The sequence below is a fragment of the Solanum stenotomum genome, chromosome 4 (assembly GCF_019186545.1).
Source record: "Solanum stenotomum isolate F172 chromosome 4, ASM1918654v1, whole genome shotgun sequence".
In the NCBI taxonomy this organism is placed as follows: Eukaryota; Viridiplantae; Streptophyta; class Magnoliopsida; order Solanales; family Solanaceae; genus Solanum; species Solanum stenotomum.
The window spans coordinates 31,358,678-31,383,378 of NC_064285.1; the positions used below are offsets into that span (position 1 = coordinate 31,358,678).

Below are 24,701 nucleotides of genomic sequence, written 5' to 3' on the forward strand. Positions count from 1 at the left end.
GGTTTATATCTCACCACCTAGGATGCTTGGGGTGTGACCAATATCAACCATGTGAGAGGTTTATATCTCACCACCTAGGATGCTTGGGGTGTGACCAACATCAACCATGTGAGAGGTTTATATCTCACCACCTAGGATGCTTGGGGTGTGACCAACATCAACCATGTGAGGGGTTTATATCTTGCCACCAGGGTGTCCGGGTGTGAACGGCATCCCCCATCCTAAGTTGGGGTTATAGATTGGTTGGATCATGCATACACATATGATATCTACTATTAGTATAGATTTACTTAAACATGTTTTGACTTCACTTTGATCATGCATCCTCATATTGTTATTCATAATGCCTATGAAACTATTTCTTGTATTTCGATTGTGTCCTTGTCTATTGTTGTGTTGCACCCCGCATACTTAGTACATTCCAAGTACTAACGCATATTTTGCCTACATGATGTCACCATGTAGGGACCGGAGCTACTCTTGATCCTTCTCTCCATTCACGTGGCTAGTACGGTGCTTATCCGAGTTTGTTGGTGAGTCCTCAATGATTCGAGGGCTATGTTATGTTTCCTACTCCTATGTTTTGAGACTTTAGCTTGCAATTGTATTTTGACTATGAGGGAAGCCGGTAGTATGTCATTGCCCCCGTCATATCTATGTATGTATAGGTGTGCGTTGGACAAATATTTTGTAAATGAGCTTGACTTTTGTTCTGTGATGTCATTTTGAAATGGTGTGCCCTTAGTCCCTATTTCCCGTTAATTAATGTTGATTGTACTTCCGCGACCGATGAAGTGTGATGACAAGTTTGAGAGGCTTGTTTGGGGTTTCTTTGGGTTCCTCATTCGCCATGTCACGTCTAGGCACTAGGCTTGGGTCGTGACAAGCTTGGTATCCGAACACTAGGTTGTTAAATCCTCGGAGTCCAACACACCGCGTTGAGTAGAGTCCTAATCATGGCTGTGAAGCGCGCCACGACTATGAATGGGAGGCTACAAAACGTTTTAGGAAAGGTTTCCTTTTTTCATGTTCTATGTCGTGCTTAGAGTGCAATAAGGTGATTCCTCCCTAACGCTTGTTCTGTGGATTGCTAGATCATCATGCCAAACATGCGGGGAAGACGGGCCCGATCACCGGAATAGCCACCCACCAATGGTGAGCTCCGTGATACACTCATCATGCTTGCACAAGTTGTAGCTAACCAAGTGCAACAAGGAGCCCAAGCTCCTCGAACTACCACCCCGGGGGAAAGGGTGAGAGATTTCATGAGGATGAACCCTCCGGTTTTCCATGGTTTAAAGGTGGATGAGGACCCGCAAGAGTTCATCGATGAGGTATGTAAATTCTTGACCATTATGGATGTTGGTGCTTGTGAGAAGGCGGAATTGGCGGCCTACCAACTCAAGGGGGTTGCTCAAATTTGGTTTGATCAATGGAAGGGTGAGAAAGGTAATGGCTATGTGGTGTTGTGGGAGGAGTTTAAACTTGCTTTCCTTAATAGGTTCTTCCCTCTTGAGCTTAGGGAGGCAAAGTTGGTGGAGTTCATGAACTTGAAGCAAGGAGCTATGAGTGTGAGGGAGTATGCCCTCAAATTTGTCCAACTCTCCAAGTATGCACCTCACTTGGTGGCCGACTCTAGGACGAGGATGAACAAATTTGTGATGGGTGTATCCGACTTGGTTAGTGAGGAGTGTCGGTCCGCTATGCTCATTGGAGATATGGATTTGTCTCGGTTGATGACTTATGCCGAGCAAATGGAGGAGGAAAAATTGAGGAACAGAAGGGGGCACGAGGCCAAGAGGGCCCGATTGGAGAATAGGTTCCCTAAGGGTGCTAGATTTCATCCAGGCCGAGGAAACCCTCATGTCAACCGGGGATTTGCTATCAATGTTCCTAGACCTCAAGGGGGAGGTGAAGTGGGTTCTATGGATGTTCGGGTGCTTGCTTTGAATATGGAGAAGTGGGTCATAAGAGGTTTGAATGTCCCAAGATCCGCAACAAGGTCCGAAGTACTAACACTATTCCTTTGGGTAGAGGTGCTTCTCAATGTGGTGCCCCAAGGGGCAATCGATTTTATGTTTTGCATGGTAGACAAGGTGTTAATGAGACACTGGATGTGGTGACCGATATGTTGCAAATCTTTGATCTTGATGTTTATACTTTGGTTGATCCGGGTGCCACCCATTCCTTTGTTACCCCCTTAGGTTCTAGAAAATTTCATGTCGAGTCGGAATTGTTGCATGAGTCATATAAAGTATGCACTCCCATTGGTGTCTCCATTGTTGCTAGAAAAGTGTATAGAAATTGTCCGGTTTTCATATTAAATAAGTTGTTGCCTTGTGATCTTGTTGAGTTGAACATGGTGGATTTTGATGTTATTCTTGGGATGGATTGGTTGCATGCATATCATGCTTCTATTGATTGTAGGACTCGTAAAGTCAAGTTCCGATTTCCTAATGAACCCGTCCTTAAGTGGGAGAGCCGGGATGTTGTGGTGAAGGGGAAATTCATTTCTTGCATTAAAGCCCATAGGTTGATTTCCAAAGGGTGCTTGTACCATATTGTGAGAGTCAATGATGTGGAGTCTAAAGTCCCTCCTATTGAGTCTATTCCGGTTGTTAATGAGTTTCTAGATGTCTTCCCAGAAGACCTTCCCGGTGTCCCTCCCGAGAGGGAGATAGATCTTGGTATAGACCTCCTTCCCGATACTCAACCTATTTCTATCCCCCCTTACCGTATGGCCCCGGCGGAGTTGAAAGAGTTGAAAGAGCAATTAAAAGATTTGTTAGAGAAGGGGTTTATTAGACCTAGTCATTCTCCCTGGGGTGCTCCGGTTTTGTTTGTGAAGAAGAAAGATGGGTCTCTTAGAATGTGTATTGATTATCGACAACTTAATAGGGTCACCGTCAAGAATAGGTATCCTCTTCCAAGGATTGACGATTTATTTGACCAATTGCATGGGGCTAGTCACTTCTCTAAGATTGATCTTTGGTGAGGGTATCATCAAGTAAAGGTGAGGGAGTGTGATATTCTCAAGACGACCTTTCGTACTAGGTATGGGCACTATGAGTTTGTGGTGATGGCTTTCGGGTTGACTAATGATCCGGCTCTCTTTATGGATTTGATGAATAGGTTTTCAAACCCTACCTTGATTTTTTTGTGGTGGTGTTTATAGATGACATCTTGATCTATTCTCGGGGTGAGGAAGAGCATTTTCTCTCAAGTTCTCTCAAGAACCCTAATCCAAAACCTTCCTCAAGATTGAAGAGACTCTTGCTCCAAGTTCTAAGCTTCCATTGAAAACACTCTCAAGACCTTCATAAGAACTCAAGGTATGTGGTGTTGAACTCATGGGTCCTTCCACCCATAGTGCCTAAACTCTATTCTACTCACTAATTCATGGTTTAAGTTAAGATTCATAAATTAGTCTTGTTCGTTGTAATAATTTCCTGCACTTTGAATTTTAAACATGAAAAGTGATTGTTTTGAGCATGTTGTGACTCTAGAACTTGAATCTAAATTTGGAATGGATGTGGAGATTTTCATGTGGTATTGTGGGTGTTAAAAGTTGTTGTTGTAGGTTGTTCACTGGTTTGGCTGCATAATTACTACCCTATTTTCCATGCTCTTTGATTCCATTACATGCCTTCAAGGTGTTTGACAAAATGTCCAACTATGGAAGATTGATGAATCGATGCTTTAAAGCTTGAGTTATGAGATGTATGGCAATCAAGAGATGTGTTGATGACAAACTAAGCTTGTGTATATGTTCATTCCATACATGAGATTGCATTAGAGCCTAATGGGAATTTCCTATATAAAGTGTTGCATGACCATGCCCGGTCCGGGGGAAAAGAACCGGACAACCATGTGAGAGGTTTATATCTCACCACCTAGGATGCTTGGGGTGTGACGAACGTCAACCATGCGAGAGGTTTATATCTCACCACCTAGGATGCTTGGGGTGTGACCAACATCAACCATGTGAAAGGTTTATATCTCACCACCTAAGATGCTTGGGGTTTGACCAACATCAACCATGTGAGGGGTTTATACCTTGCCACCAGGGTGTTCGGGTGCGAACGGCATCCCCCATCCTAAGTTGGGGTTATAGATCGGTTGGATCATGCATACACATATGATATATACTATTAGTATAGATTTAGTTAAACATGTTTTGACTTCACTTTAATCATCCTCATATTGTTATTCATAATGCCTATGAAACTATTTCTTGTATTTCGATTGTGTCCTTGTCTATTGTTGTGTTGCACCCCGCATACTTAGTACATTCCAAGTACTAACGCATATTTTGCCTACATTATGTCACCATGTAGGGACCGGAGCTACTCTTGATCCTTCTCTCCATTCACGTGGCTAGTACGGTGCTTATCCGAGTTTGTTGGTGAGTCCTCAATGATTCGAGGGCTATGTTATGTTTCCTACTCCTATGTTTTGAGTCTTTAGCTTGCAATTGTATTTTGACTATGAGGGGAGCTGGTAGTATGTCATGGCCCCCGTTCTATATATGTATGTAGAGGTGTGCGTTGGACAAGTATTTTGTAAATGAGCTTGACTCTTTTTCTATGATGTCTTTTTGAAATGGTTTGCCCTTAGTCCCTATTTCCCGTTAATTAATGTTTATTGTACTTCCGCGACCGATGAAGTGTGATGACAAGTTTGAGAGGCTTGTTTGGGGTTCCTTCAGGTTCCTCATTCGCCATGTCACGTCTAGGCCCTAGGCATGGGTCGTGACAATAGGACCACTATCTTGTTTTTCCTTAACCTCTTCTACCTATGAACATTCTGACCAATTCTGAACTATCACATCATCCCCTAATATGTTCATAAGGCAAACTCCTAAGTGAGCAAGCCAATGAACATCTTTTGCTAGTTCATTCCTTTATTCCTCAACATGGGCTAAACTACCCATAGATAGTCTGCTAAGAGCATCAACTACTACATTGGCCTTGCCAGGATGGTAAAGCACATTCATATCATAGTCCTTGAGGAACTCAAGCCATCTCCCTCTGGAAAAGATTCAACTATTTCTAGGTGAGCACATATTGAAGGCTCTTATGGTTTGTAAACACATCTACGTGAACAGTACACCATACAAGTAGGGTCTCCAAATCTTATGGGTAAATACTATGGCTAGAAGCTCGAGGTCATGAGTCGGATAGTTCATCTCATTCACCTTAAGTTGTCTAGAAGGAAATGTTATAACCTTATCACGATGCATCAACACACCACCTAGGACGACTCTAGATGCGTCACAATAGATCATTTAATTGTCTGAACCCTTTGGTAGAGTCAATACATGATGTGTAGTCAACCTAGTTTTCAGTTCTGAGAAGATGTTCTCACAATCATCTGACCACTGAAACTTAACCTTTTTCTAAGTCAACTTAGTCAGTGGAGAAGCTACGGATGAAAATCCTTCCACGAACGTTCTGTAATAATAAGCCAGACCGAAGAAACTTCTAATATCTGTTGGAAGGTTGGTCTGGGCTGTTGTTTTGACTGCATCTATTTTCTGAGAGTCCACTTAGATTCCTTCGCTAGACAATATATGCCCAAGAAAAGCAATTGATTGTAACCAAAACTCATATTTGCTAAGCCTAGCGAAGCACTGGCAATTTTTGAGAATTTGCTGCACAACCCTCAAATGAGTCGCATGTTCTTCTTCATTCCTAGAGTAAATGAGGATATCATTAATAAAGAAGATAACGAACAAGTACAAATACTACTTGAACACCCTGTTAACCAAATCCATAAAAGTTGCAGGAGCATTGGTTAGTCCAAATGACATAACTACAAATTCATAATGATCATACCAAGTTCTAAATGTTGTTTTCGGAATGTCACTATCTCTGAGTCTGAGCTGATGATAACCTGATCTGAGATCTATCTTCAAAAAATGAGTAGCACCCTGAAGCTGATCGAACAAGCCATCAATCCAGGGAATAGGGTACTTATTCTTGATTGTGACTTTTTTCAACTGCAGATAGTCAATGCACATCCTGAGAGACCCATCTTTCTTTTACACGAACAACACTAGTGCCCCCATGGGGAAATACTAGGTATGATGAAACCCTTATTTAGAAGGTGTTTCAATTGCTATTTCAATTCCTTAAGCTCAGCTAGATCTATTCTGTATGGAGGAATATAAATAGGTTAGGTATTTTGAAGGGTATCAATTCCGGAAAGGACTTCCCTTCTGGGAGGAACTCCGAGAAAATCTTCTGGAAACTCATTTGCTACTGGAACTGACTCAAGAGTTGGGGTTTAGTATCTTGAATCCTTATCCCAAACTAGATGATAGAGATCATCTTTATGGCCTTAAGGTAAGGGATAAATCGACCCATAGGCTCTGATCTACTACCCTTCCAATCTAAGATTGGTGTAACGACCCTAAAAACGAACTAATGAAACTAGAGCCTAGCTTGTGTTCATTTGTCTTCGTCTTGAGTTTTGATGGTGTTTGATGTTGTCACGAGTCAAGGTTGAAGTGTTTAGGGGTTCAACCTCAGGGAACGATTCCCCTTCTACCATCCTAGAGGTCATTGAGGAGGACACTAAGTCTAACCTCCAGGACCCCTTGATTCAAGAATTTGGCCAACTTAGGGTGACCTACGGATGGGGTTCACGCCCCGTCGGTCCACTCACACCTCGTGGATCTCTTCCGTAGGTCATGAGCCCCAAAACCACCTCATAGTCCCAAACCATAAATTGACAACACGAGCCGTCAACCCATCCAAGGTCCGTGGATGGGATCCGTGAATGTCAACTATTTTCTGGTGCAAGTCGCGGCCAAGGTGGGGGTGAATTGGTAAATTCACCCCAAGTCTTTTAAATTTCTTGGATTGTTATTTTAGGTGTATTAACATATTTTAAGTGTATTAAAACATTGAAACCCTCATTTAGACTTGAACTCTCAAATCAAAACCCTCGCTCTCAAACTACTCTCTCTAAGAACTCCATTGAAGACTTCAAGTTTCCAAGGTCAATTTCATCAAGATTTTCAAAGCTTTTTCAAGGGTATTTTTGTGGATTCTCATCTAATAGGTATGGCGATCTTTCACCTACGGTTATATTTCACCCTAGAGTCAATTTGAATGAAGTTTCAAAGTGATTTCAAACTCAACAAAAACCTAGATTTCACTCAATCTCATGGGTTCTTGCATCTTATGTTTTCAAATGATGAACTATGATTATATTGATGTTTAATTGATGATTTAAGATGATTTTACTCTATGAACCCATAATTTATCTCAATTCTTAAATTTGGACTTGTGAAGTGGGTTTATTGATTATTGATGAATGATTATGGATTTATGTGTAGATTGATTTATATTATTGATTTGTATCATTATCTAGGTCTAATTATGATGAATTGAGGAATTGTCATTTTAACCTTGAAAGGGCAAGTTGACCTGATTTTCATGTTAAAGTATAATTGGTCTTAAATTGTTGATCCACTTGAAAGGTTGAGGTGTTTACTTATTATGTACAATGTGATCATGGCCTTGAAGTCATAATGTGAGCAATGGAAGTATTATCATGATGATTGTATATATGAATGTGATGTTAAGCCTGTGTGTGATCTAAATGGATGAATGATGATTATACTTAGAAATTAATTGTGTTAGGATTGAATGTTATCTCTCTATTAACAGGTGTGAATGATGGGGATTATGCGAAAGGCTATTCTCATATACACACACACTTGAATGAAGAATGAATGAATGCTCAATGATAATGTTAACAATGAAATACTTGTTGAAAGGCTATTCTCACTTGTACTCTAAGGAATGATAATGACGTGTTAATTGAAAGGATATTCTCACACTTATAGTAATGAACGATAATGGGATTCTTAGTTGAAAGGCTTTTCTCATTTTTGAATCTATAAGATTTCCATTGAATGTGGGATGGGATGGGTGCTCATCTAGGAGTTGGCGCGGGGTACCTAGTAGCAATCCCTTGAGATGGATGCTCATCCGGGAGTTGAGGCGGAGTGTATAGTAGCAATCTCTTGAATTGGATGTTCATTCGGGAGTTGAGGCGGAGTGTCTACTAACAATCTATTATCCCTTGAATAAAATGTATGTTAACTACTTTATGGGAATGTTGGCTAAGCACCGAGAGGATATTGAATGGGATGGATACTCATCCATGAGTTGAGGCAGGGTATCTAGGAGGAATCTCTTCGGGTGGATACTCCTCCGAGAGTTGAGGTAGAGTATCATGTATCAACCTCCTTGTCCCTTAACTATGTGCCCACATAGGATAGCTAGTGGATCCACTTAAGCTTTACCGGTCTTGCTTAGGCAAGTTGATCACCTCTTTACGGTATGGGGTAGACACCGAATTCCATGATCTAGCTCTCTTGGTCTAAGTCAGTTTAACGCTTATTCCCATCATGTGAGATGTGCATTATAGTTTCTTGAGGAGTTCTATGTAGTGTGGGTAGTAGTATGGGATGCTATCCATACATGGCACAAGTAGGCTTTAAGAGGGCAATAATGAGTTCTCTAAATCTTAATGACTATTGTGTGAATTTTCTCTAAATGAAGCTAATGAATAATGTTGATTTAAATGTCTAATGTAAATGATGCATGCTATACTTGGATTGTATTATGAGTTACTTCCTTGTCTTGATTATTGTAAATGAATGTGCCTTGTCTATGGTGACTTGAAAGGAATACTTAGTGTGAGTATTATAATGGGATGGTACTTGAACATTGCACAACTATGACTTAGAGTTGTCTTGGATATTTGTCTTAATGTGATAATGTGATTCATGTTATGTTTATGTCTCTTAAATGCTTTATTGTGTAAATGTGGAAAGGTTGAATGGTAAGTTCACTTTTGGTCTTAAGGTGGTGCCTTAGTATGGGTTGTGGTATGGGACTCTACCCATACATTGCATAATGTGTAGCTTGAGGGTTGCTTGAGGTGGAGGCTCAAAATGAAGGTAAAGGTTTATAAGTTATTGTATTCAAATATGAATATGTGACTTGTATGTTGGTTGTGACTTATATCATGCCCTTGTATCAATATTCATGAAGTTTTACTAAAATGGCATACAAGCATGACTTCCAACAAAATGTCCCTTTTAAGCATGTTTTTGCATGGTCATCATACTTAGTACATTTTTGTGTGCTAACCCATATTTTCTTATTTTTACTACAAGTATAGGTTTTGGCAAGTGATATCATTCTCTAGTGAAGCTTGTGATTAGACTTCTCTCGAGTCCTCATTTTGGTATGTCCTCATATGTCGAGGACAAGGACCTTTATGTTTCCTTTTGTTCTTGTAACAAACATTTAGTAGTTTTCGATTATAAGGGATCGTGACCTAACTTGTTATAAGTTTGTCTAACATGGCCATGTGAGATGTTAGACTTCCTCTTGCTTTTAAATTCTTTTGAAATGATAGATTGTATGGTTTTTGAATAAAAAGTTTTAATTTCATAGTATTTCTATTACCTATGGAATGAATAAATGCTATGAAGCTTTTATAAGTCCCCTTCGGGGTTGAGTACGCCGTGTTACGACTAGGGGGTTCTCTCAGGTCGTGACAATTGGCTAGTCTTGAAACTGAAAAAGAATGATCCTAGTTCTACAATCGACTGATGCATAACATAAATGTAACCAATACATGCCTAGAAAGATATCAAAGTCTACCATTTCTAACACTATAAGATCTGCTGAGGTGACTTTTTGAGAATTTGTGACAAAGCATTTTATGTTTACCGTCTAGTTATAACTGGGTCACCGACTATAGTAGAGAGTTAGAAAGGTTCTGAGAGGGTTTCTAGACTAACACCGAAGTTTACTGCTATATAAGGAGTAACAAAGAAAATAGTAGCCCCTGGTTCTAACAAAGTATAAACATCTAAACAAAAGACTCACAACGTACAAGTAACCACATTACGATAATCTTGCTGATCCTGGTGAACCTAGAGTGCATACAACATGTTCTGACGCTGACCGCCACCTGTACCAGTTGAAGTACCCTACTGAGTTGGGCGACCTGCTGGTGCTGCTGAAGTTGTAGATTGAACCCTATCATTGTTACATCCTTGTCCCTATTTAGAAGAAGAGTAATCCCTCATTTTTTGATCACTCTGACCACACCCCAAACATCAATCCTTTCCTGCAAGACACTCGCCCGGATGGTTCTTACCACACTATCTACATGTTTGATCCTATCGAAACCTAGAGGATGGAAGACTAGTTGATGATGGTGCTGAGGATGAAGACTTTTGCTGAATCTGTGAGCGATTTCCAAAACCTGATTTCTTTTGAAACTACTCATAGTCACCTTTCCTAGCCTTTTTGTTGTTCTTAGTTTGTTCTCTAAGTTTATATCCCTCAAACTCATGAGCCTAGAGAATTTCATATCTACTAACAGCATCGCATTTCTGCTCTCTGTTTTTACCAACTCAGACAGTCCAAATAGGAACTTACTCATTTCTGCCCTAGGATTGGCAACCATATGCGGATCATACCTGGAGAGCTGGGCGAACTTAAGTCCATACTCATGGACTAACATAGAACCTTGTCTCAAATTCATCAATTCCTGAGCCTTAGCCTCCCTCGACTCTCTTGGGAAGAACATGTACAAAAAAGCTCCGGTAAAATACTCTCATGTTATAGGAGCAACATTGTCACCCATGTTTTCCTTCCACAGCATTGACCATATGTGAGCCACATCCTTAAGCTAGTACGACGCAAACTCTACCCTATCATTTCCAGTCATTTGCATCACTCAAAAGATCTTCTTGACCTCAACAATAAAGTTCTGGGAATCCTCACCAACTTGCGACCCTTGAACCTCGGCATATTCTTCCTAACAAAATCACAGAGCCTTGCTGCCATTGATCCACAACTAGTATTTGCACGAACTTGAACCTGTTGATTGTTCTTGTTAGGTACACTCTACACCAAAAGTTGAATGGCGTTCCGAAACTTAGTATTCAAAACTTCCTGATCTGGAACTGGCGGAACTGCATTAGCAGTACGTGCATTAGCATTCCTTGGGTAAACTCTATGAGAAGGCATGATCTGAAAATGCATGACATTGAGTTAGAAAGGAGATCATACCCACACACACTAAGAATAACAAGAAAGTGAAGGTTTTCCAAAAATAGTTCGTAGACTCCCCCTCATAGGTGTGGCGCTCTTCATACTCATAAAAGGGACTCTTCTTAGTGTGGTTGTTCAGACATCCTAGGACTCTAGAACCTAATACTCTGATACCAAGTTTGTCACGCATCGAGGCTACCCCTTTGACGTAAACATGAGACTTAAGATCGTGAGTGACCCCAAGCTAACCCACCTGGAATATCATAAGAATACTTAAATATTTAGTTAACATAGAAATTACTGTATGGAAGCTTAAACATGATATAAAGGGAAATGATGGGAATACCCAATACTATCTGAATATATGAAAATTGAGAGTTTAAACAAAACTGGAAGGTCAAACATAACTAAAAATGAATCTAACTATGTCTGAAATAAGCCTCTAACTAACTATAGATGTTGGGATATGCCCCAGCTAAGTCTAGCAAAATTGAAACAAAGACAAGATTAACTGAATAAAATACAAGTCAATAGTCCTCGAAGAATGAGGACTCACAACTAATACTTCTGAACTGGAGAACTGGAACTGATCTATGCCTGAGTGAGGACCTCAACCTTGATCATGAGAAGATGTAGGGAAGAGTATGCGTCAGTACTTGAAAGGTACTGAGCATGCAGGATAGGATAAACCTGAACAATATGTATGCATAACTCAAGAAAGAAATAAGGGGAATGGTATATTTGAACTGAATGTATATACTGAAATATATTAAATATTGAGGTAATTGAATGCAATGCCCAAGTACAGAACATGCTCAAACTGAATATTGAACTATAACTGATAACATTGTCAATGCACTAGAATCTGATTGTGGGAGATTGTGTTAATCGACATTAAACTTTGAGAGCTGTCTCTAGATTCGGATATTTAAGCCCTATCAAGAGGACTTATACTACGGGGGCACGTAGTTATGGGACTATGCGGGTGACTGACCCTTAGTCCACTCGGTATTAAGCCTACTTCGAACTGATTATGTAAGTAACACATTATAACTGAATTTATCTAATATTGAATAACTCAAAATACTCACATGCTAACTAAAAACGCAACATTAATGTATTGATAATGAAACACTATTAACTGGAGAATGTATAATAGAATAAACTAACCTAGCAAGTGTAATTGATGAACTAAACGAATCTACACAACTAGACTTCTCAGTTTCATGCAAGAAACTAAGCAACAGTTCCTCAAATATAAGATAATATGATTACGATTGATCTAACTTATGAATCACGCCACTTTTCTAAAGTTCAAGAAACCCTAGTTCTAAACATGATAGAGAGAATCAAGATTCTGATTGAATTCTAGTGACCTAATAGGTGAAAGGAACCCACTACTGAAATCCCACATACCTGGTGAAGAATCTCATGCAGAAATATTTCAATTTTGACGCTTGAACTGGAAGAAACCTTGTTGCGTTCTTGGAGAGGGTTGTTATATTCTTACTTTTCTTATCGTTTAACTTTGATGAATTTTTTAAGAATGATTTGACTTGGGCAAAGTCTAATTAAGTTACTAGCCTAAAATAAACCAAAACGACTTAGTTTAGGGGTTAAACGACGTAGTTTAGGTGTCTAACGCATAGGGAAAAGCCCTAATGACCCCTGACTTAAAAGCTAATGGGGCCAACCGACGGACCATCGACTTACCTACGATCCATCTTGCCAGTCATCAACTGGCTTTAGAGAGTTGGATTTGGGGGTCTCGATCCACGGACCAGGACCACCTCCCTTGTCTGACCTAGGGTCCGTAGGTCGGGTCGTGGGTCGACCCTTAGACGATTGTTTTCTTAATATATGAGGAAGGGTTGCAGCTGGCCAACCACAAACCCCACGTATGATTCGTAGGTCAACTTACGATTCATAGGTGGCACCTAAAACTTCTCGAATTCTACATTTCTGGTCTGCTTAGAATACGGGATGTTACAAAAAAGGTAGGGTATCAGACTCTAAGTATCAAGGTAGTACTTTAGGTAGCAAGACCTACCCAACTTTCGCAATGTGTGGTAAGAACCATCCAAGCGAGTGTCTTGTAGGGAAAGGAGGATGTTTTGGGTGTGGTCAGTCTTGCCATAGGTTGAAGGATTGCCTTTCTGTTGGGTAGGGGTCAGGAGGAAACAATAACGGGGCTCAGTGTACAGATCCTGCAGCACCAGCAGGTGACTCAACTCAGTAGGGTACTTCATTCGATAGAGGTAGCGGTCAGCGCCAGAATAGGTTGTATGCTCTCTAAGCTTGCCAAGACCAGGAGGATTCCCTTGATTTGGTCACTGGTATGTTTTTATTTAGATCTTTATGCTTTGTTTGATCTATGGGCTACTCTTTCCTTTATCACTCCCTATAGCACTACACTTTGGTATGAGTCAAGAAACTCTCTCAGAACCTTTTTTAGTCTCTACTCTAATTAGTGACCGAGTTATAGCTAGACAGGTATACAGAAATTGCCGAGTCACAGTCTGTCAGAAAGTCAACTCAGAGGACCTTGTAGAGTGAGAAATGCTAGATTTTGAAATCATACTAGGAATGGATTGGTTACATTCTTGTTATGCCTCAGTCGATTGTATAACTAGGATTATTTGTTTTTAGTTTCAGAACGAGCCAGTCTTAGAATGGAAGTGTAGTAGCTCAGTGCCTATAGGTCGATTTATCTCTTACCTTAAGACTAGAAAAATGATTTCCAAAGGGTATATCTATCATCTTGTTCTCGTTAAGGATTCACACTCCGAAACCCCAATTTTTGTGTATGTCCCAGTAGTAAATAAATTCCTTAAAGTATTTATAGAAGGTCTTCCCGGAGTTCTGTAAAACCCCTGATTCTAAAAGAGACAAAATGCAGATTTTCAGAAGTTGCAGGTGCCACAAATAAAGGCCACCCACACACCATAGGTGGGGTTTGTGGTTGGCCACTTCCTGGCCCCTCCCCAGAACCCCAAAAATATCCATTTTCGTTTGGACCTACGGACCGTACGTCAGACCACAGTCCGTGGTCTAGTCCGTTGTTCAGACCACCCTCATCTTCTGAAGCGGATCAACGAACTGACAGGACGGGCAATGAGTCGATCGACAGTATGTCGGTTATGCCTGTCATTGGCCCCAAGAGATTTTTAGTTAGGGGTCATTTGGTATTTTCCCCTATGCGTTGGGAACCTAGACTAAGTCGTTTAACCCCTAAACTAGGTCGTTTTGGTCTGTTTAAGCCTAGTAACTTAATCAGATCCTACCCTTGTCAATCATTCCCTGAATTCATGAAAACATAGAGCAAAAAATGGAAGAAACATGCGATAAGTTTTTCAAGAACAACAAGTAGATTTTCCTCAATTCCAACCCCGAAATCAAAAGATTTATCTGTAGCATTCGTCACCAGGTCTATGGGATTTCACTAGTGCATTCCTTTTATCCATTAAGTCCATAGAATTCAGTCAGATTCTTGATTCCCTTCACATCGTTTAGACCTAGAGTTTCTAAAACTTCAAAAAATTGTGCTGATTTAGCTACTAAAGTGTTCCCAATCAGATTATCACATATTGGTAACACTATTGCATAGATTCATGTATGAAACTCAGAGCCCTAGTTATGTAGTTCTTTTAGTTCATGAATTACACTAGCTAGGACAGATTAACAAATATACATGCCACCATTTTCATTTGTTTCATTATCAGTAATTTAATGTTGTATATTTTAGGTAGCATGTCAGGATATTAAGAAATCCAATATATTTCAGTTATGTTGTATCGTACACATTTCCAGTTCGTAGTAGGCTTAATATCAAGTTGGTCTAGTGTCAGTCACCATGATAATCTCAAAACTACGTGCCCAGTATGTTTATAACTACCCATTGTGGGCATCAGGTTTAATAACCACACAAGTCAAGACTTTATACCCTGGCAAGGTATATTGCATACCCTCAATGGGACATATACATCAGACTTCATGTTTCACTCATGTTGTTTTATGTCGCTTAATAGTAGCTCCCACAGTTAGATTCTAGTGCATTAACCAGGTTTTCAGTTACATTTTAATCTTCAGCGTCAACATGTTATGTACTTGGTCATTGCATTTAGTTTAGTCATTTTTAGTATATCTCAGTATCTTTATCATATTCACATTAAATCATTGATTAGTATGCTTTATTCATATGTATATTTATTTGTTCAGCTTTATCCTATTATGAATGCTTGGTACCTTTCAAGTACTGATGCATACTCTGCCCTACATCTTTTCGTGATGTAGGTTCAGATCCTCATCATTTAGATTACGTGTAGATCAGTTCCTGATCCGCATTCAGCATTATCAGTGGTGTGTACTCATACTTCAAATACAATAGACATGTTTCATATTTCAATGTTCCATTTTAGTTTCAGTTTATAATTGGGTCAGTTGGGGGCATGACCCAACATCTTTAGTCAATTAGAAGATATTTTAGAAATAGTTAGATTTAGTTTTGATTTTGAGTTTGATCTTCTAGTTGTTATTAAACTCATAGTCTTTTATAATTAGACAGTATTGGGTATTCCCCATTTCAGTTTATATCATGTTTTAAGCTTCCACACATTATTTATTATTTTAGTTTATCTTAGTTTGCTACTGATATATCAACTCAGGGTTAGCTATGGGTCATTCGTGATCCTAGGTCCTGTGTTTACGCCCAAGGTGTTTCCTCGAGGTGCGACAAATTGGTATTAGAGCACTAGGTTAAACAGTCCTAGGATGTCAAAAAAGTTTCACTAAGTAGAGTCCCTTTCATGAGTGTGAAGTGCGCTACACTGATGATGGGGAGGCTACAAACTGATTTAGGAAAAACATCACTTTCTTGTTATTCTTATCGGGCATGGGTATGATCTCCTTCCTAACTCGATGTTATGTGTTTCAATCATGCCTTCTCGTAGAGCTTATGCAAGGAATTTGAATGCCCGCAATGCTGATGCAGTTCCTCCAGTCCTACAACATGAGGTTTTGAATGGAGAGTTTCAGAATGCTATTTAGCTTTTGGCTCAGAGTGTTTCCAACTAGAACAGTCAGCAGGCTCCAGTACCTGCAAATGCAAGTGGTGCATCAGTGGCAGCTAGGGTTTTTGATTTTGTACGGATGAATCTGCTTGAGTTTCTAGGGTCGCAGGTTGGTGATGACCCTTAGAAATTTATTGATGAGGTCAAGGAGATCATTGGAGAGATGCAATTGACTGGAAATGATAGGGTTGAGTTGGCATCCTAACAACTTAAGGAAGTGGATCACATATGGTTTACACAATGGAAGGAAAACATGGGTGAGAATTCAGCTCGTTTGACTTGGGGGTGTTTCGCAGGAACTTTTCTAGATATGTTCTTTGCAAGAGAGTTGAACGAGGTTAAGGCTTAGGAGTTCATGAATTTGAGTGTTTCAGGTACCATAACCTACCCAACTTTTTCCAAAGTGTGGTATGAACCACCCAGGAGAGTGTCTTGCAAAAAAGGAAGGATGTTTTGGGTGTGGTCAGTATAGTCACAGGTAGAGAGATTGTATTTCTTCTAAACAGGATAAATGAGGTAATAATAGTAGGGCTCAGTCTACAGCTTCAACAACACAAGCAGGTCGGCCAACTCAGCACGGTGCTTCATTTGGTATAGGTCGCAGTCCGCACCAAAACAGGTTATATGCTCTCTAGGCTCGCCAAGACCATGAAGACTCTCCTGATGTGGTCACTGATATGTTAGGAGCCTTACATTTATATGTTTATGTTTTTTAAGATCTAGGGGCTACTCTTTCCTTTGTAACTCCATATATTGCACTAAACTTCGATGTCACTCCAGAAACTCTCTCAGAACCATTCTAAGTCTCTACTTCAGTTGGTGACCCAGTCATAGCTAGACGGGTATATAGAAATTGCCCTGTCATAGTCTCCCATAAAGTCACCTCAGCTAATCTTGTAGAGTTAGAAATTGTAGCAACTGTTCCCGCATAAAATATAAGTAATTTATCATATAAAATAAATTACTTCACATAATCTAGGGAAGGGTGCATGAGTTCATAGTGCACAAAACATAAGCAATTGAATTATCCAAACAATCATTTTGCAGGTTGATAATATTGTTCTGTTGCATTGCCTTTCATGGAATCCTGTACGGATTTCATCTTTGGATTCATTTTCACCATCAAGATACTGTGTTGTTGAAGCTGCATGGAAGGCTGATGAAGCTGTGACATATGGTGGGTTGGCCTTAGTGTGGTCTTATGTTTCTTTGTTTGCTGATGTTGCATTAACTTCTGTTTTTGTAAAAGTAGTTATTTCATATGCTGATGGTGGCACTACTGTCTTAATTGCTGGTTCTGCAACATTTTCTGGCTTTATGACATTCTTTGCCAGACGCTGAATTTTGTTGTGTGAAACCGAGCTTTGCCTGTCCTTGTTAGTTTCACTTTGTGAACTTAATGAGCTTATATCAACATGTTGACGATTGTTAATAGGATTTTGTTGCAAAGAGCCCGTAGACACCTATTGTAGTGAGTTCAAGGAATTGGAACCAGGTTGTATTGTATTTTTCAAGTCTTGCTGAGTTGGAATTTGTCGATATGCCAAACAATGAATTCATTGCTTGCTGATGTTTCATTAACTTTCGCTTCGAAAAAGTTGTTTCTACATCAGTAGCAGGTTGCATAGCGGTGTTAATTGTTGGTTCTGCAACATTTGTTGCTCGTGTTGTATAAGCAGTAATTATGGCAGCACATTTGAGTTTTGATATAGGGATTCGAGGATTACCTGCTGCTTTGCTTGATGCTGTTGCGTTAACTTTTCTTTGAAAAAGTAGTCGCTGTTGGTTCTGCAATATTTTTTGGCTCTGCGACATTCTCTGCTAGGCACTTGAATTTTGTTGTAGGTAACCGAGCTTTGCCTGAACTGGGTTCGTTCCACATTGTGTACTTAATAAGCTTATGTTATCATGTTGAAGACTGTTAATAGGATTATGTTGTAAGGAGCCACCAGCCACCTGCTGCGTTGAGTTCAACAAATTACCCTATCCTAGATCCCATTTGGAACCAGGCTTTACCATATTTATCATGTGATGTTGAGAATATGAAATAGTCGTAACGCCAGACAAGGAATTATGTTGCAAGTTGGTGATATAATTATGTTTCATCGCCTCCATAGAACCATGTACGGGCTGCATCGGTGGATTAGTTTGACCATCAATAGATTATGGGCTCTGAAGCTACATGGAAGACTGATGAAGTTGCCTCTGCTGTGGAGAAGAAGAAATCCTGATGTGTGCCAAATTTGAACAACGAAAGAAACTTATGTGCTTCTCAACCGAGACCAGTTTGTTCTTGTGACTAAGTTGAATATCTTGCTTGTTAAGCCGCAAGAAAAGCATAATACACTCTAGTGTCAACTTGAATATCTTCAGCATTTCAATTATCTCATTTTCAAGACGCGGATGAAAAGTGTCATGCATAAGATCAGAAAGAAAAAAATCAGTTTAGTCATAGTCTTGTTTGTTGTCCGTAGCTCTACCTTTGAAATTCATGTTTGAAGTACCTCCCATGGAAACGAAAAAGGGAGTAAAGTTTAAGAAATCACGTCATAAAGAGACAAATAATATAGCTCGCAAGGTTCACACAATTCAGCAAAATGTTCATTCAAGTGCTTTTAAATTCAGAAACATCAAGTCCTTACCCGATGAATGGAGGCCTCAATTCTTTCCCCGAAAGCTAAAAAACTAACAAAAAAATTACATGTGAAAATAACTCTTTTTTGGTGAGCACTACTATCTTTACTTCACAATCATTTACAATACGTCAACACAAACAAATGTTGCCAATTGTAGATGTTAAAAAGAACTAGCCGCACTACAACTATTATCTCAAGATGAAAATCGACATGAAAGGAACCAAATTAAGGAAGCAAAAATGAGAATTTAGTGTCTTGAGCTTTCTGCATCAGTTCCCAGATTGAGGAGTTTCCAATAACCAATAGAATACAATGTGCACTAAACATGCTATATGCAAATGATGGTGTGTCATTTGACGAAACTTGCAAAGGAGTTAACCAAATTTTTGAACTATGATGAAGCACTTAAAGGGGTGTTACTGACATACCTATTGCGCTTTATGAGCAATTTTCTAGTATAAATAATTGAGGTATAATAAATACATCTCCTTTATATACTTGATCTGCATTACAAATTTTCAATAGTTGAAATGCGGAAATGTCATGAATGCATTCCTATGTGGTTAGGTGATAATTATATCAAATGTACCATGCAGTAGAGAACAAACTGGAGAAACTTCACAAAACAACCTTCTACATAAAAAAGTTAAAAGTGATGTAGAAGAGGAAGACTACAACTAATTAATGTATAAATGGTAAAACAAGTAACTGATCTTTGCTTCCTTCAGCTTCTTGGTACTCACATCAATAATACAACTTCCGTAATGTGAATGTAGGCATGTCCAACCAGGAGGAATTTGAATAGACATTTTTAAAGTTAGGTTGGAAGATATAGGATAGCTTTATAGCAATCACATTTTTTTCACTTTAGACCTTTATTATCAATAACGTAAAAACAAGGGTAAACAGTGAAATAATGAAGGCATTCCGGTTAAATTATTTGACGCCTTAACATGTAAGTATCTCGATTCTCAACTATTTAAATACATAAGTAAAACAACACCTTCATCCTAAAATAATGATGAATCAGATGACTTAGATAACGCCAATACGAAGGAACAAATCTCCAAGCAAGGAAACCATAGCAGTATGCCTAGCGAATACAACAATAGAGATGGCATCAAAGATGATGGAAATGATGTCATCACGAATGACATCAAGAATACAAATATTACAAAAATAGGCTTTACCTCTGATGGGACAAAAGTTGGTAGGGCCACTAAGGTGACCCCTACTACCCCTAAGACTAGCTAAACCCCTAACCCCAATTAGCCCCTACACTCTACCATTAATGATCGTAGCAGTAGTATCTACACACCTAGTATAACCCCTCCACAGAAGGAGAAAACGTGCAAGGTATGATAGAACTTTACTTAGAGCTCACCGTTTCGACATCCAATATATCAACGGAGGAAAATATTTTAAAACACGTGGAAAACCTAGAAACCTTTTCTTTGGACAGCGAAGCACCAACAGGACTAGTCAAATCCAAGGTGGATCAAGAAGATACTAGAATAGATAAAAAAACAAAAAAGCCCTAGGATCACAAAATATTATACCAAGTAAAATATCTAAATCAACAGATGAAATAAATACAAATATTCCTAATACTACCCCTCGACCTCCTACTTTAAATACTTTGAATACATTTTGTAGTATTAATAACACTTCATTAAATACAGTGAATATACCTAGTTATTCTATCAGTATTGTACTACCCCCTTTAAAATAAAATGCCCAGAATCTCTTTCAACTCTCAACTGAGACGCCAATCATCCATACTCCAAACTGTTCACACTCAATACCAAACCATATTCCTAACCATGGGAAACAATGAACTACTAGACTCCCATCAAACAAACCCACTGAACAACACTCCTATGTATGCCACCCATCCCCATCCTCAAACATAGTATCAATATCGTGGTTGGAACTAAGACAACAGGGACACACTCTCTCCTTTAATGTCCTGATAGTGGGGAGAGAAGTGGCCATTGTAGTGCAGAATCCAACATTCCTAGCCTAAGTGGTAGGGGAGGAGATGAGGCCTGCAATGGAAACATACCATACAAATGGCTGAATGGGGTCTGTCTTCCAAAATCTTCTAAATTACAAATAACCCCCAGCTCCAGCATTTCACATACCCACTTGGGGAAACACCCATTCCCCAAACCATTAACCAATATCCAGCAGAAATGCCATTCCTACTACAGGTGATACCGAAAATGTGCAGGGATCCACTTTTCAACCAACTACATTTCTTTTAATAGGGTGCCCCTCCACCAGTGTTGATACCGACCGGGTGGATTGGAAGCTCGAACGAGGGACCCAACATCATAGCATCGTCTTAGGTACCAATCCACACCAAACTACCTCCTCTAATACAAACACAATATCCAAAATTGAAAGAAGTAGAACAAAACATAAAACTAATGAGGGAATCAAGGACGGAAATAACTGTATTAAAAGAAATAAAAATCATGGTGTTCAAAGAAGGATTCAAAAAGAAACTAATCTTAATAAGCCACCCGAATCTCTTAAAAAGCTCCTTGGATATAAGACCACCAATAAACTCACAGTTAGGGAACTATGTGCTAGTTATGAACCCAACAATGAGAACAACAACAGAACCTACAAAGTCCAAGAGGAACACACCGTTAATGGTACCACGCAACATGAACAGATCCATGAATATAAAAATAATATGGAATTGTAGGGGAAAAAATGTAGAGGATTTTAGGAGGAACTTCCGCTCAATCCTAGACTGGCATAAGCCTCCTTTAGTTGCCCTCCTTGAAACCAAAATGCATAATCCCCAACCACTATTAGAGGACTTTCCTTTTACAAGAATGATAGAAGTTTTGGCTATTTGGAACTCTAGAGGAATCGTGGTTCTATGGGATGATGCTATATTGGAACTGGATGAAATAGCTACTACGACCCAAGAGGTCCATGCAATTATAAAAGTACACAATATGAATTTTTGTTGGCTATTTAGTGTTGTTTATGCTGGTAATCATAGATATATGCGTAAAGTTTTATGGGAGAATATGATAAGCATAAAAAATAACTTTAAAGGTGGTTGACTCATAGGTGGTGATTTTAACGAGCTACTATTGAAATCAGAAAAAGGGCGGTAACCAATTAATTTCGTCTAGAGTAAGAGATTTCCAGGAAACTATTAATATTTGAGAACTAATTGTTATGGAGTTCAAGGGTAGTCGTTACACATGGATAAACAAAACATTTAAAAGTAAAAACTATCTTATTTCTAAAAGATTAGATAGATTTTTTGCAACAAATGAATGGTTATTATACTTTCCGAATGTGCAGGTTCAACATCTACCTAGAACTCATTCTGATCATTGCCCTATTATTATTTGCTTGACTGAACAAGCAAAAAATGTTAGACCTAAAACTTTTAACCTAGAAACAATGTGGACCTCCCACCTCGAATTTATTAATATTGTCGATCAAGCATTGAATTGAAAGGACAACTTGCTAGAACCTATATCATGCTTTGAATCTGACATCACAAAATGGAAAAGGAACATCTTTGGGGACTTATTCTACAAAAAAAGAAAACTCCTAAATCGCATACAAGGCATTCAAAAATCTAATAGCTATCCTAATAGCTCCTTCCTTGTAAATCTTGAAGAAAAACTCATAGTAGAATTCAATAATAACTTAAAGCAGGAGGAAGAATATTGGAAAATAAGGTCTAGAATAAATTGGCTTAATGATGGGGATGCCAATATTATGTTCTTCCACACAACCACCCTTAATTGTAGAAGGAGGAACAAAATTGTATCTTTACAATAAGAGGATGGCAATTGGGTATATGACCAAATGGATATATTAGAATATGCAACAAATCATTTTAGTACTCTCTTCTATACCAAACACAAATCCTCCAATAGGATTCGCAATACTTAGGATAATTGCCTAACCGAAAATGATAGGAATCTATTAGGAGAGAACTTAACCGAAAAAGAAATTTCCAACGCAGTTTACTCCTTCCAGCCATATAAAGCACCTGGACATGATGGGATTCACCTTGTTTTCTACCAAACTTGTTGGGAAATAGTAGGACCATCAGTAAAAGATTTTTTCATGAAAGTATGGAAGTATGAAACGATAGATTATGAAATAAATACTACCCATGTATGCCTTATCCCAAAATGTAAAAATGCTTCTAGCCTAAGAAATTTTAGACCCATAAGTTTAGGTAAAAATACCAACAAGATAATAACCAAAATAATTGCTAACAGGCTAAAGCCACTACTAAATAAAATCATTAGCACTTGTCAAGCTAGTTTCTTGAAAAATAGGCAAGCCGGTGACAATGTCATCATCGTCCAAGAAATAATAAACCAATTTAACAAAATGAAAGGAGAAAAAGGCAACATGATAATGAAAATAGATCTAGAAAAGGCGTTAGATAAACTAGAATGGTCTTTCATCAATTACAGCCTTCACTATTTCAACTTTCCTACTAGTCTCATAAACCTTATTATGTCATGCGTCCCATCAACTAGGATTACTATCCTAATAAATGGAACTAGAATAGATTATTTCAAACCAACCAGAGGGACTAGACAAGGGGATCTGATGTCTCCATATGTATTCATAATGTGTATGGAGGTATTATCGAGGAATATAAATAAAAAAAGTACTACAAAAGGTTTGGAAACTTGTATGGATTGCAGGTAAGGGCCCAAAACTATCCCATCTCTTCTTCGTTGACGACCTAATACTTATGGGGAAAGCCGAACTAAACACGTGCTTGAGCATAAAACCATTTTGACCGAATTTCGTCAAATAGGTGGTCTAAGCATAAACCAGACAAAGTAAAAAATCCTCTTCTCGGGGAACTTCAAATCCCACATGATCCAAGGAATAACAGACAGTATGGGAATACACAAAAGTAAAAATTTTGTAAAATACTTTGGATTCCCGATATTCCACACAAGATCGACTAAACATGATTTCCAATTCATCATAGATAGTTTTCAATCAAAACTTGTCGGTTGGAAAAGTAGGTGGATAAATAAAATTGGGCGAACAACACTAGTAAAAGCATCACTTAATAATTTTCCAACCTACGTGATGCAAGTCTATAAACTACCAAGCAACAACACCAAAAAAGTGGACCAAATCCAAAGAAACTTCAATTGGGGTACAACTAGCTCGAAGAAAAAACAACACCTTATTAAATGGGACCTAGTTACATTAGGGAAAGAGCAAGGAGGGTTAGGAGTGCAAAAATACAAGCTGAAAAACTCAGCTCTTGTTGGTAGATTGGCATGGAAAATTTTCAAAAAACCTTCAACACATTGGGCAAAAAAAATGTTAGATGTGTACGCAAGAAAAAGTAACTATAGAAATGATTCAAACCATGAGCAGCAAGGTAGCCCAATATGGAAAAACATTAAACTAGGATTGAATGAGTGTAAAGAAGGGCTGGCTTGGGTAGTAGGGAATGGTAAACTTATAAATCTTTGGCTGGATATTTGGATTCCGAACTCACCCACTTTAAGATCGATCAATAGTGTCCCCCTACCTGAAAACGAAGTTAGTAGAAAGGTTAGTAGTGTTATGGAAAATGGCCAATGGTGTCTGGAGGACATCCCGTTTCAGCTCCCTCCAACATCCTTCCACGAAATCAATCTAATCCATGTTCCAAAAATAACAAACCCAATGGTTAAACATGCATGTTCAGTAGATCCCAAAGGAATTTTTAGTACATCTTCAGGATACTTCAACATTAAAAAGAAGCATACCAAAAAAGAACCAAACGTAACGGACTTCAAATGGATCTGGAAACTAAAGTGCCCCAATAAAATTAAATATTTCCTATGGATATGTAACTGTTGAAGGTTGCCGACAAGCCAATATCT

General features: G+C 38.9%; 1 protein-coding gene and 1 pseudogene across 1 annotated transcript in view; both read right to left on the reverse strand.

Moving 5' to 3' along the window:
* LOC125862657 (nucleobase-ascorbate transporter 6-like) overlaps positions 1 to 24,701 on the reverse strand; it is a 725,741-nt gene that overhangs the window by 514,255 nt on the left and 186,785 nt on the right. The gene's annotated exons all lie outside the window — the stretch shown is intronic.
* Positions 17,629 to 19,310, reverse strand: LOC125861435 (uncharacterized; annotated as a pseudogene).